This window comes from Dasypus novemcinctus, chromosome 17 (genome assembly GCF_030445035.2).
Source record: "Dasypus novemcinctus isolate mDasNov1 chromosome 17, mDasNov1.1.hap2, whole genome shotgun sequence".
Classification (NCBI taxonomy): domain Eukaryota; kingdom Metazoa; phylum Chordata; class Mammalia; order Cingulata; family Dasypodidae; genus Dasypus; species Dasypus novemcinctus.
The window spans coordinates 92,289,675-92,305,277 of NC_080689.1; positions in this window are offsets into that span (position 1 = coordinate 92,289,675).

Here is a 15,603-nt window from a genome sequence, read left to right on the forward strand (position 1 = left end):
AGAAGGTGGAGTCAGAAAATCAACACACCTAACACACCTAAGGGGAAGGGACTGTAGGATGTGCGATCCAAGCTTCCAGTAGTATATTTGGGGTTTCTGGTGAGGTGTAGGTTTCTCACACTTGAAATAGAGTCATAGTCTGCTGTGTTGAGTTGGTTCAACAAGGACCTACTTGAATCTCCTACTGGACCTCTCAGGCAGCTTTCCTGCTGCCCTGGGAGAGAGAGAAGTGAAGAAAGGAGAAAGGGGGAAGGTCAGATCCCTAAGTGTATTATTTAACTGCAAAGAGGATTCCCAGCTTAAAACGTTGTTTTTTTTTTTGTTTTTTTGTTTTGTTTTGTTTTTTTGTCTTGGTTGCTAATAATGCATTGTCTCCTGGTCTTTTCTCCTGTTTTGTCCCCCAAGGTCCTTTTTCATTAATTTAGTTTTTTTTTCTTCTCTTTTACTTTTCTTGCTTGTTCCCCTCCCCCTTTTCTTTGCCCACTGCTTTTCTCTTCTCTCCTTTTTCTTTTCTCTATTTTTCTTCTTATTTTATTTTATTTTCTTTATATAATAGGTGCTGCAGGGAGCCTTCCCACTTGCTGTGTTTCCTCATCCTCCATTTCCTCTTTTCTCTGTGTATTGATTTTGACCACCTACACTATCCCCTTTCCCCCACATCTTTCTATCCCTCATCATCTACTGTTTCTCTTACATTCCACATCCCTTTCTTTGGCCCCCAAATTGTCTGACTTTTAATTTCTAATACCTTTGTCTTTTATCCACTCTTGATAATATTGTCTTTCTTTTCTTTTTCACTCTCTCATGAGAACACTGGGTTTTAATTCATACTATATTCCTCCCCATATTCAGTTGACTGTCTCATTATAGGTACTCCACTTACTGCTATAACTCTACACAACTTATATGAGTCTAATGTCTATTCTCCCAGATATCACATTGTTGCTCTGTTAACATTTATTACCAATACTACTTTATACATTTTCTTTCATTACTCATTTTGCTTTCCTTGGCCCTAATATTTTCCTTCACTGTGAACTTAGCCAGCAACAAGAAAATAGAGTAAGAAGAACAAAGTGACAAAGAGAAGACATAACACTTACGCATGAACAGCAACTAATTAATCCCCAAGACTAGACAAAGAAGCTAAGGAACTGATTAAACCCGTCAAGGTAAAATGATGACCAGACAGCAACAAAAAACTATAAACCAAGCCAATAATCAGGAAAACATGGCTGAATCCAGTGAACAAATTAAAAACCAGGAAGGGGAGCAGAACATCAGACAAGTAATTAAAGATCTCAAAACATATATTAGAGACCAATTTAATGAAGTAAAGGAAGAGATTAACAATATGAAGAAAACACTTGGAGAGGAAATTGCAAACATACACAAAAAGATAAAGATATGATGGTGATGAACAACACAGTTCAAGAAATAAAAAATACACTCAGCAAATAGCAGCAAATTAGAAGAGGCAGAAGAGAGAATTAGCGACATGGAATACAGTATATCTGAAATCAAACAGATAGTAGAACTGCTCAATAAAAAGATAGAAAAAATCCAGCTAGGACCTAGGGACCTGAATGACATTGCAAAACACACAAACATATGTATTATAGGCATCACAGAAGGAGTAGAGATGGGAAAGGGGACAGAAGGGGTGTTGCAGGAAATAATGCCTGAAAACTTCCCAAATCTACTGAGAGAGAGGGATGTACAAGTCCAGGAAGTAAAATGCACCCCCCTAAACACCATAAATCCCAACAAACTCTCCCCAAGACATATATTTGTCAAATTATTGAATGTTCAAGACAAAGAGAAAATTCTAAAAGCAGCAAGAGAAAAGAGAACCATGACATACAGGGGAGGCTCCATAAGATAAGTGCTGATTTCTCATCTAAAACCATGGAAGCAAGAAGGCAGTGGTATGATATAGTCAATGTACTAAAGGAAAAAAATTTCCAACCAAGAATACTCTACCCAGCAAAACTAGCATTCAGAAATGATGGAGAGTTCAAAATATTCACAGATAAACAGAAATTAAAAGAGTATGCCAACAAGAACCCTGCCCTTCAAGAAATACTAAAGGGAGTTCTGCAGGAAGAAAGAAAAAAACAGGAGAGGCAGAGTTGGAGGAGAGTGTAAAAGCAACAAAAAAGACAAAAAGAGAAGGAAACAAACAAACAAAATATGACAAACACAAGCCTAAACAAAATATGGCTAACATAAATAATTATTTGAAAGTAATAACACTGAATGTCAATGGATTAAACTCACCTGTCAAAAGATTCAAACTGGAAGATTGGATAAGGAAATATGACCCATCTATATGCCGTCTACAAGAAATGCATCTTAGACCCAGGGATTCATTGAAGTTGAAAGTGAATGGCTGGAAAACAATCTTACAAGCAAACAATAACCAAATAAAGGCAGAGTAGCTATTTTAATATCAGAAAAAAACAGACTTTAAATGTGAAAAAATTGTGAGAGACAAAGAATGCTACTACATATTAGTGAAAGGGATAATCTTTCAAGAAGAATGAACAATCATAAATAATTATGCTCCTAACAAAGGTGCCTCCAAATACATGAGGCAAACACTGGAAAAACTAAGTGAAAGAAGAGATGCCTCTACAATTATAGTGGGAGACTTTAATACACCACTATCAGCTTTGGACAGAACAGCTCAATAGAGAATCACTAAAGAAACAAAAACTTTGAACAGTATATTAGTGGAGCTGGATTTAATATACATATACAGATCATTAAACCCCAACACAGCAGGATATACATTTTTCTCAAGTGCACATGGATCATTCTCCAAGATAGACCATATGCTAGGCCACAAAGAAAGGCTTAATGAATTCACAAAGATAGAAATCATACAAAATAATATCTCTGACCACAGTGGAGTGAAGCTGGAAATCTGCAAGGGCCAGAGGCCCATATTTCACACCAAGATATGGAAATTAAGCAGCACACTCTTAGAAAAACATTTAGTCAAAGAGGAACTCTCAAAAGAAATTAATAACTACCTTGAAACTAATGAAAATGATAACACAAAATAACAAAACTTATGGGATGCAGCAAAAGTAGTACAGTGAAATGTATAGCCATAAATTCATATATCAAAAAAGAAGAAACAGCAAAAATTGAAGAACTAACTGCACATTTGGAGGAATTAGTAAAAAAGCAACAAAGTAACCCTACAGGAAGAAGAAAGAAAGAAAGAACAAAGATAAGAGCAGAACTAAATGAAATAGAAAATAAGAAAGCACTTGAGGGAAATGGACTTTGGCCCAGTGGTTAGGGCATCCGTCTACCACATGGGAGGTCCGCGGTTCAAGCCCCGGGCCTCCTTGACCCGCGTGGAGCTGGCCCATGCGCAGTGCTGATGCGCACAGGGAGTGCCGTGCCACACAGGGGTGTCCCCCGCGTAGGGGAGCCCCACGCGCAAGGAGTGCGCCCATAAGGAGAGCTGCCCTGCGCGAAGGAGGGAGCAGCCTGCTGAGGAATGGCGCCGCCCACACTTCCCGTGCCGCTGACGACAACAGAAGCGGACCAAGAAACAAGACGGAGCAAAAAGACACAGAAAACAGACAACCGGTGGAGGGGAGGGGAATTAAATAAATAAAAATAAATCTTTAAAAAAAAAAAAAAAAGCACTTGAAAAGATGCGGCATTAATTTCTAAATGGGCCTTCATGAACTTGTGCAGAAAGACTATATATTTGGTGACTTTGCATAGAACAGATTCCCAAATTCAAATCCTGGGAGTTCTGACAAGTTTGTCAAGAAGTGTCTCAAGATTCACATTTTTCAATAGTTTGCCACCTGATTCTGATATTCAGTTAATCTTGAATACAATGATGTTCTTACTTGTTTATGTGATTGGTAAAATTTCAGGGATTGAGTTCTCTCATGAATTCCTCAATGTTCTTTCTTCAAGAATGTCTAAAAAGTCTGGTTTTACAGAAACTATTGTAGTATAACTTCCAGTTAAGCATTTTTTCAAGATTTTTATCTCAGAAAGTGCCAATAATAGGTAATTAAAAAAAATCATTGTGGTTTTAGTAAGATTTTACATTTTTGCTTCTGTCTTCTGCTGTGGTCCTAGTTAATGAGATCTAAATATAGAGAACAGATCTCTCTCTACCTTGTAGTATATCTGAGGGAACTATAATAACACTTCAAGTTTTCCTGGTACTTTTCATTATCATTTTGGGAAAGTTAACTTCATCTAGTCTCAGAAGATTATGGGTGAAATATGTGATGCATCTATCACTCCATTTTTTGGGTATACTGACTTTGTCTGTGCTTTGTCCACCTTCATGCACAAAGAGTCCTGGTTGAACTTGGTATAAATATTGGGAAATGTTGCAAATAATACATTAGGCAAATGTAAAATAGTTGCTTGTTGAAGATACTCAGGAGTCTTGCCCTGGAAACAAAAGAGGACAATGTAAATTCTCTTGCTAAAGTGGTTCTGTCATTTAGTGTATGATGTAAATGACAATTTATAGTTTTGTACCAGGGTTTTACTTCACAGGCAACATTGGGTAAAAATAAAAACAAAATAAAAGTGCATGCTAAAGGAAAATTCAACTAGTGATTTTCTTTTTTGGAAAGGGTCTATCTCTTTTTTAATAATTGAAAATAAATTTTAAAAGATATTTACAGTACAGAAATGTTACTTAAACTATAGGGGATTCCTGTATGTCCTCCTCTCTACCCCTGGCACATTTTCCCACATTAACAACATCCTTCATTAGTGTTGGACATTTGTTACAATTGATAAACACATTTTGAAACATTTCCACTAATGGTAGATGATAGTTTTCCTTGGAGTCTACACTCTCTCATACACAACTTTTGTAAATTAGGGCAAGATAAACAATATCCTGTATCTGTCTTTGCAATTTCATTCAGGACAACTCCAAAATCCTGAAAATTCCCACATATAATACCTATTTTTCCCTCTCCATCCCCTCAGAACCTCCATGGCCAATGTCTCCATGTCAATGGCAAAAGCTTTCCATTGCTAGATTCACAATAAGTTTATAGTAGAATAACATTAAGTCTAATGTAGTCCATCATTCAGTCTCCAATGTCGAACATTCTGAAATGGTGATGCCAACTCCACCTCTACCTTAGAGGAGACTTAGACCTGATGGGGCAGATGGATGGGACTTTCTTGCTTAGATTTGTAGCCTCTCTCTGCTCCTGGAATGGTCATTGTCCATCATCATTTCCTTGTTTGTTGTCCTGGGTTAATCCAACAAAGTGGAGCATTGGTTTTGCAACTCATTTGAGATTCAAGGCCCAACTGGCACATGGACAGCTCAGATATTTAAGTCTTTTACATATAAACCTATGAACTCTAATACTAACTATTGATTCAAATAGAATGGGCAGAAGAGTCATGTGTAGGGAAATCACAACTCAGTCCAACTCTGTCACACTGGGGCGCTTAAATTCCTAAGTAGGGCCCACCGACAGTGCACCAAACTTCTGAGCAGTCTGCCCTGACTGAAGTGTCTAGATGTCTCCAGAGTCCTCAGGACCCTGTTATTAGAGGCAATATTAATTTGGAAGTGAATGCGATCCTGCTGAGATGTGCATAAATATAACCTTTGGAATGAAATTTCAACTCACTTTGAAGTCTCTCGGCCATACAAACTCATTTGTCTTTAACTTTTCCCCCTTTTGGTCAAGGTCTTTTTCCAGTTGCATTGTTAATTGGTGCTTGGTACTAATCCCTCAGTGCCAGAGAGGCTAATCCCTGGGAGTCATGTCCTTATTGGGAGGAAGTTAGTGTGTTTATATGTTGAATTTGACTTAAAGAGAGACTGCATTTGAGCAACAAGAAAGCTCTCAATTATTTTCTCATTGAGAAGTAGTAGAGGATAACAAATATATAATTTGTACTAAAGATTTGTTGACATTTACTTTATGACATGAGGACTGATCACATTGAAAGCAGAACACCCAACAATTACAGAATACTAGCATCTCTCACAGAAACTTTTAAATTAATAGCACTAATCCTAACACCAACTTACCACATGTATCTGTTGAAGATTTATTTGAGCATCTCTGGCACATGAGATTTCATTTAGATCAAATGAGGATTCTTTTAAATTAATTTTACTTATCTTTAATCCATATTGTTTTATGCAAGTATAAAATGTAAAGTGACATTTCATTTCTGTCTGTCTCCATTAGCAGGAGAAGAGATTGCAAACAGTTAAATGGTATCTATTTTTCATCAATTACCTCAGATGTTTCCATTAGAAAATTGTTTAATTCTAATACTGATTTCATCTTTTATCTTTGTTTTAGTATCTTTCTAGATGGACCTGCTCATGATGGCCATCCAAAAGTGTGGTCATGCCTTTGGGCTGGGCCTCACTGTTGCCCATAGTCCATCATGTGGCCATGCTACCAGGCGCTGTAGGTACCCCCTGTACTTCGGACTCCCCAGGAGGATGAAGTGTGAATCTGGCAGCTGCACAGAGTGCAGGGGTCCATGTCCCCAACTGTGCCACCTGAGGACCCTTCCCTCCTGTGGAACCCCAGACAATAGATCCAGCATCCAGTCCTTAGGGTGTGCTACTCAGGTGTGATGCTGACTCTGACACAATGGCCCAACCCGGGTACTGAGTCTTCTACAAAGGCATGGACTTCTTGGACTGACCCTGGTCCCCACCTGGGGTCGCTGCAGCCAGCACACATGCACTGCCATTGGTAGGCCTGGGCCACCCCTGGAAAATGTGCACACCTGCATGAAAACACCAGAGACACCAAGGGGCCTTCTTTCAAGTTCTGGAGGCCGGAGTGCAAAATCCAGGTGTCCACAGGACAAGGCAATTCCAGACTGTGAGGAGAAACCTTCTGTGCCTGGGGGCTCCTAGTTCTGAGCGGTGCCTGGTGTGGGGGCACCTGTCTCTCTGCCCATCTTCCCACAGCCCTCTTCTGTGGGTCCGAGTCTCCTTGCCTCCCCTCCTTAGAAAGACACCAGCCCCTATTCTAGGACAGTCTCATCTTAATTTAACTAATTCTATCTGCAGTGACTGGATTTCATATTCTGAGGTTCTGGGTGGACATGAATTCTGGGGGAATGGAAGGAGAAAAGAATGCTTCTGAAAATTCGCTCTGCTGGAGGCCAGAAGTTTCCTAGAATTATTACTACTACTGTAAACTCAGTGAAATAATTGAATAATCAATGTTTGTGGTAATGATAGGGCAAATATTCCCAAAGCAATATGTGGTGGCAAGATAAATTTTCTTTCCAATTTAAGATAGCAATGATGATATGAATTTTTTAAAATGATTTTGGTAGAAACTTCTTCAAAGTTTGATCCAAGCAGCCTGTGCTATTCTAGTAACTCAAAGCGAAACTGTGGTGATCAAAATTTGCAAATGTTTATATACATAAATATTACAATCCATGTATATTATATATGTATGTAAACATATATATATATGTTTAACCACAAAGGTCTATACACACATGCATGCACATGAACACATAGAGTAACTGAATAGGGACTTAGGCAATTTTGATATTGAATAAAAACAAAATTATATATTCCATACCTTCTCTCTTTGCTACTAATTATAGGTTGATTTTTTCTTCTTTATTTTCTTTTAAATGTTACATTCAAAAAATATGAGGTCCCCATATATCCCCCACACCACCCTTCCCACATCAACAACCTCTTCCACCATTGTGGCACTCCCACTGCACCTGGTGAATACATTCTGGAGAACCACTGCACCACATGGACAGTGGCCCACTTTTTAGTCCACACTTTCCACCAGTCCACCCAGTGGGCCATGACAGGACACACAACATCCAGTATCCATCTCTGCAGCACCACCTAGGACAACTCCAAATCCTGAAAATGCCCCCACACCATATCTCTTCTTCCCTCTCCTGACCATCAGCAGTCATCGTGGCCACCCTTCTTCACATCACTACTACAGTTTCTTCCCTTACTAATCACAATAGTTCCCCAGCAGAACACCAGTAAGTCCACTAGAGACTTTGTTAGAAATTCACAAAGTAACAAAGAAATCTTCTACTTTTATGAACATTTTGTGTCTACAGGACACATCCTGTTTTACCATCACGATGACTTTATATTTTTGAATGTTTGTAAGTGTGGGGAGGGGAATATACTGCATTGAAGAAGGAAACCAATCTTTTAGGTAGTAGAAATTGAATTCAAATATGCAAACTTAAGAATGTATATTCAATGTACTTTGATGGAGGAGCAGGAAAAATACACGGGGCTAGAGAGGAAATGTGAAGAAAGTATTAGCACATTCTAAACTCAAATATGTAGTGGACCAAGAACACAGGGGTTGCTGATGAGAAGGAATGCCTTTCCTGATGATGTGTGTATGTGCAGCACCATTCCTGAATGCTGGGTGGGGACCCTCTCCTAAGTTAATGGGGTCTATGGAGACACACTGCAGGAAAATGAACTTATTATTCATTAGAATTGGAATAACACATGCCTTAGGACATGTAAAAAGGGAAACCTCTTCAGAGCATTATGAAAATATGCTTACAGGAAAAGATAAATTCATGAGAGAGGAAGAATTCTTTTTGATAAAACATTCCCAAATTTTCTCTTTTACTCTGGCTGTTCGTGCAGAAGGTTGACCATGAATCGGACCAGGTTCACATTGCCCCTCCTTTCCTGAGTAACAGCATTGCTACAGGGAGGAAATCTCAGAGAAGCACTACTGTAGTCATTGCAGAAAGTTATTTATGTATTGTGTGCCCCTCCCAGTAAAATGAATCCCTTATGAAGTCTGTTTTACTTGTTCATAATTTAATGTCCTATGCTTAGAAATGTTCATGATATTGTTATTTGCATAATTATATAAGTATCATTTATTTTGGGTAGGAATATAAGACCTTGGGAGCTGAAACCATTTTACCTATGATCACTTCAGTTCTGCTAATCACTACATTAGTGATTTCAGAAAGTGATGGACTTAAACGACAGTGCTAAGAGTGACTTGTAAGTGTTTGGTGACTCATTTCTGGAGATAGTGCTGAAAGGAACGTAGATCTCTTGTTTTGGGCATATTGAGGTGACTTTGGGATTCGAAGGGGAACTTCAAATATCCGTTTAAAATTCAGAGTAAACTGAGATAGATGCACAGTTGGTGCACCACCTCTTCATCTATCCAATGATATGAACATAATCCACATAGGTTTTGGCACAATATTTATAAGACTTAATTAACTTCTGAAATTATACACTTACATATGCAGGTATATTATTACAAAATCCATTTGTCTTCAAGGTAGTTGCAGCTGATTTGAAGAAATATAATTAGTGACAAAATATTTAAATTTGTCTGTTTTGTTGAACTTTGTTGAAAATTGGGATGTAAAGTTGATATCTGGCCTTTTACAGGTGTACAGTTGCTGTTCCTGTGGTCATGCTATTTTTATCTCCTTCCATTTTTTATCTTTACAACTCACTGCACATGAATGTTTGCCTTAATACTCTCTACTAATTTGCGTAGGCTCCTCAGGGACTTGGTTGTCTGCTCAGAGCTCTATTAATGCTTTTCCCTGGAGACAGGGCCCGAGTGCATCAGACTGGTGAGCACAGTGATGTCACAGTCCCAACTCCTCAACCTCCTGGTGCTCTGGGTCTCTGGTAAAAGGTTTAGAAGGAAAAAAACCTTTATTTAGTTGGAGAATGGTTTTAATATGCAGGGCAAATAAATCATTTAATGAAAAACAGATGTGATTACATATGGTAAATAACAAAGCCTACATTTAGATACATATTTTATGTATTTGTGCTGACCCAGTCTCCAGGCTCTGTGGCTGCATCTCCCGGAGAGATGTTCATGCTCAAATGCAAGCTGAGTCACAGTGTTAGCAGCTACTTAAATGGGTGTCAGCATAAACCAGGAGAGGCTCCTAAACTGCTTATCTCTGGTGCATCCTACCGGCTACCTGGGGTCCTTGATTGATTCACTGGCAGTGGGTCTGGGACAGATTTCACTCTCACCATCAGCAGATCCCAACCTGAAGATTCAGGAAATTATTACTGTCAGCAATATAAGAGCTATCTTCCCACAGTGCTTCAGCCTTGAACAAAAACCCTCTCCTAGGGCTGTAGGGCATTGAGTCCTGCAGCACCAGCTGCTTCCTCCATCTGCCTGGAAAGTCACATCTTCTAGGTATTTGTACCATAGAAATCTGCATGTTTTTCATGAGCAGTTCAAATGATGGGGCCAATAAATTTCTCTCTCTCATCCTCGAGGCAAGATTCATAAAGTTTACATCCTGGTGGGCTGATTCTCTCTTCAAAATTGACTCCTTAATGCTGAAAAATTTGCCGTCTTGATTTCTTATTCCCTCAATAGTCTTCCTTGTCCCCCATTGTACTCCAACTCTGGACCTCCCAAGAGTAAATCCTTGGTCCTTTATAATCAGAACATTCCCAGTAGAAAGTCATTTTCCTCCCTTACTCTTTCATTCCATGGATTCTGTTTTTTATCCAAGCCTCTCTGTAAAGCCTCTCATGTAAGGTGATTTGATTTGTTTCTCTACCTTGTTTTTTTCCTATACTTATGAATTTTCTTTTATTATTGCCATTTAATGCTGAATATATTTCATGAACAGGATTATTGAAGAATGCTTATATGATAGTTGACGTTGCTGATTAAATGAAATATGTTGCTCTTATATTGGATATACAGCTTTCCACAGTGCTGCCTATTCCTGTGATTGTCACCCTGTTTCTATTAAAAATGGTTGAACCATAAAACTCACCAAATGTTAGTTTTCCATATTGTTATAAGACCTGGGTTTACTACATCATACTACTACATTTCTGAAGTGATACATATACAAGTTTAGTTTTACAACATTTCCAAATATTGTATGTTCATCTGTATATAAAAGAAAAGTAATACAAAAAGAAATATATGTATACCTGATGGTATGAAGCAGTACAGCTCTCAGTAAAGCAAGATATTAAAATTAATCCATTCCATGGGTGTAACCTATTGTAGGTGTAAAACTTTGATTAGGTTACTTCAGTTAATGCCTGGCCCACAGTGAGTCTCAGTTCTGTTACTAATTCTTTTATAAGAAAATGAAATTCAGGCAAAGACAGAGAAAGCCAAGAAATTGAGGAGCTGAAAACAATGAAACATGGAAGAAAAGGAAGAGGCAAGCAGATGCTACCAAGTGCCTTTTTCACGTGATGGAGTCCAGGATTCCTGGCAGCCGGTCTTCAGGAAAAAAGCACTGAATGATGATGCTTCAATTTAGACATTTCTCTCAACCTCAAAATGCAAGCTTGTACATTAATAAATACCTACTGTGAAAGCTGACCCACTTCATAAACTGACAAACCTGAACAGTCTATACTCAAATATTCACAGAATAATTGAAAGTCTGCATCCTTTTCTAAAGCCCTTTTTCTTTTCCCCATCTATTTCATCCATTCTCATTCTTTCAAAGGCAACTATCTAATTCATGAGCTTACCCTTCTAGAAATATGGGTCAACTTTTATCCTGAACTTTTCATCAACTGTCTTCTTTCTTTCTAATCATCCCTTGGGCACTGAAAGTGTTTATGGCTCTTAAGTCTTCTGTAACCTGAAAACTTTGGGTAACCTTTAATTATCACATTACTCTCAGGGTAAAAGTAAAAATACTCCAGACAATACAGTGTTATTTCTGAAATTGCTTTGTAAATACATTGGTGGATGAAATTTTGTTTCTCCAATTTTGTTTCATTACAACTGAGGAGAAAACACCAAACACTCTGACATACATAACAGTTCTCTACTGCTAGTAATGAGAGGCATTTTAAAATCACTGAATCCATGTCTTTCATTCAGACAAGAAATATTTGTTGAGTGATTACTCTGTCAGTTGTAAAGATCCCTCCTATCATTGTAGCTGAGGAGAAAAATATATGCATATGTAATGGTAAAATATCTAACATGCCCTTTTTAAGTGATTGAAAGTAAAATAAATCAGGGCAGGGGGAGAAGCAATGGCAAAAACCAACAAAGATGGATGGTCCAACGATGAACGGTTGATACTGATGGCTCTGATTATGAGCCTGTGTGCTTGAAATATTAACTAGGCCTAGAGCTGCAGGGTGCCTAAGACTTACCTCCTGAGAGCCTTCATGTTGCTCAAATGCAGCCAATCTTTAAGCCAAACTCAGCATGTAGATGCATTGCCTTCCCCCCAGCATGGGACACGACTCCCAGGGATGAGCCTCCTTTGTGCTAAGGGATTACTACCAAGCACCAGTTGATGATGTAACTAGAAAAAGTCCTTGAATTAAGAGGTCAACTCAGACCAGAAGAATATCTCAGCCTACATGTAATATCAGGTGTTAAAAACTGCTTTTTGACTTTTGAAAAAAGGGGGAAATGGAAAGGAAAAGTGAGTTTATATGGCTATGAGTCTCCAAAAAAGAGTCAGAAGGTCATCAGAGGGGTGATGCTTATGCACTCCTCAGCAGAGTACCAGGGACAACCAAGGTAGATGGAAACTCAGGTGCTGGTTCTCATGAGGGCTGCAGAGACCTACAGGTTCTATGGCCATGGAGATGGCTCTGGAGTTCAGGGCCATGTCAGTTGGCCTGATTTTGAAGATTGTGTTCCTGAGTGTGATGGAGTTGGACTCAGATATGATCTTTATACACATGCCTCTTCTGTTACTTTTACCGGACCTGTGGTTGGCATTTGGTTTGGTGTATACTCAGGATACCAGAATCTCTGAACTGTCCATGTGACAGCCAGGCCCTGGGCCTCAGCAGACTTGTGGTTTCTACCCTCTGGTTTGTTGGATTTACCCTGGCCAGCTGACAGGGAAGTGAAGAGGGTCAACCACCACACCAGGGAGCCAAGAGTGCCTAGAGCTGCAGGCAGAATTGTATCCATCATCCATGTGGAATCTAAGCCCCCTTTTGATGTAGAGGGGGAACTGGACATAACCATCCCAGGGTCAACAGGATGGAGGAATAGACTATGGATTAGAGTGGAATTACTGGTATTCTGCTGGGGAACTATTGTGATTAGTAAGGGAAGAAATTGTAGTAGTGATGTGGAGAAGGTGGCCAAGGTTACTGCTGATGGTAGGAAGATGCAAGTAGTGATATGATGTGGGGGCATTTTCAGGATTTGGAGTTATCCTAGGCGGTGCTGCTGGGACAGATGCTGGATGTTGTGTGTCCTGTTGTGGCCCACTGGGTGGACTGGGGGAGAGTGTGGGCTACAATGTGGACCACTGTCCATGTGGTGCAGTGGTGCTCCAGAATGTGTTTGCCAGGTGCAGTGGATGTGCTGCAATAATGGAAGAGGTCGTTGATATGGGAGGGGTGGGGTGGGTGGAGTGGGGGTATTTGAGGACCTCATATTTTTTGAATGTAACATTTAAAAGAAAATAAAGAAGGGGAAAAAAAGAACAGATAGCCATTTAAAAGAAAATAATATATCAGTTAACTACTGCGAGGTAATATACCATGGCCAATATCCAATGCCCATAAACTTTAAGCTGTTGAGTTTTTTCATTAGCTGTTCAGTCTATTTATAATGGCAGGCTAGACTGATTGAGCTCGACTTCCTCTTGGTTTACAGTTATCAGGCAGTCCCCTGAGGACTGGTCCTCTGGCTCTGTCCTTTGGTCTTTGAGCCCATGTCTCTTATAACTCTACCTGCAGAGTTAACCTCTGTCTTCATCGATGTTAGATTGAATGACATATATATTCTTAATCATTGTCAGTATCCTGTGGGCGTGGGCTCAGTGTAGATAGGAACTCTCTAATAGGTTATTTTAGTTAAGATGTGGTTCACCTGAGTGAAAGGAGAACTTAATCCAGATTACTGGAATCCATTATTAGCATGAGAAATTCAATCAGAGATGGAATTCTCAGGCAGGAGTCAGAAGATGGTAGTCAGCAGAACACAGGAGAGAAAGGGGAAGACATTGCTATGAATTCAAGGCAGGCATAGAAACCGAGGAACCTCAAGGATCTCTGCTAGCCAGCGTTGGAATGTTATAGACTTTGAGGAGAAAACAATGCATTGCTGATATCTCAATATTGGACAACTCCTGACCTGAAAATTGGTAGCCCATAAATTACCATTGTTCATGCCATTACATTCTGTAGTATTTGTGATAGCAGCATGGCAAACGAAGGCATCACACTTCCTTTTTCATCAGTGGTTCTTTGAATCTGCATAAGTTTGATCACTCTGTAGAATTGTGGAATTTCACCTCCCCTTTTTAATTTTGTCCACTTATTGTCCCTTTCAGCTCAGCTGGCAGTGTTTCTGATGATATAACATTCTCAAAATCTTATGGTTTTGAAAGTTACAAACCAATAATGTGGGGAGGGATTATGGATAAAGAGTCTGAAATTTCATAAATCCTGAGGACCTCTAACTGAACTTTCACTTAAATTAGAAAAGTTTGGTTACAACTGGATTCTATTAGAGGGATGGACATGGTGCTGTACAATAAACTAGTGCATTAGGATCAAATAAGTGGAAACTTTGGAATATTTCCAGTTCCTCACAATATCCTCAAACATATTCTGTATATTTTCTTTTTAAAATGTATATAATGTTAAAACAATTTCACACACAGAAATAACTTTTGAATTAATGTTATCTGTTCATTCAACACAAACTTTTAAGTGGCATCTCTCTGGTTGTCTCAGAGAAACTTTGCTACAAAACATTATAAAAAGCCAGGAATTGGGATATTTTTGTTCCTGACATAGCTTCTGGATATGTAAGGGAATTCTAGAAGAAAAGACAAACAGGGATCAACTCAATCTAAAATCTGATTAGAGCACTGAGTTGAGGGTACTAAAGAGATTCCTGTTTAATGTCAATTAGAAATGTCTATTAAGCTCCTATCATTTGTATGATATATGAGATACATAATGCAGGTCGAGTAATGTAACCACAGTGAATTATGCATCATTTTGCTTGATGTTAGTAAAAATAAATTAAATATTATTTATAAGTTAATATCTGATATCAAGGGAAAAGGATCTATAGGTCCTCTATTCCTGATGCAAGGTTTCAGATCATTAGATAAGAGGGTTGCTCCACAGCTCTTTCCTGGTTTCTGCTTCATGGTTGAAGTGATCCCAGAGGGGAAGAGTACCAAGCCTGTAGTAGATTGTAACTAGTATGTGTTTAATAAATATATGAATGCAAGTATAAATAATTAACATCATCAAATGTGTCAAATTTATTTACATGTAAAGCAGAATTCCAAGAAATAAACTGAGTCATTTTGGATTTTTTTTTGCAATTTCATAAATTAACAGAAGTGAAAAAGGTTAATATAGTCTTAAATATTCTTGGGAAAGGAATTTTGATAAATTTCTGCCAAATATGGCAAATATTTTGGGGATGAGTGGTCTTGGATGAAAACAACAAATATGAACTGACTTTAAGAGAAAATGAAAGGACAAAATGAATATCATGTGACTTAAAGGTTAGATCACAAGTTGGGGGAGCATAGAAAATGGTTTGGAAGTTAGATGGCAATAGCACAGTCTGGGACATTACC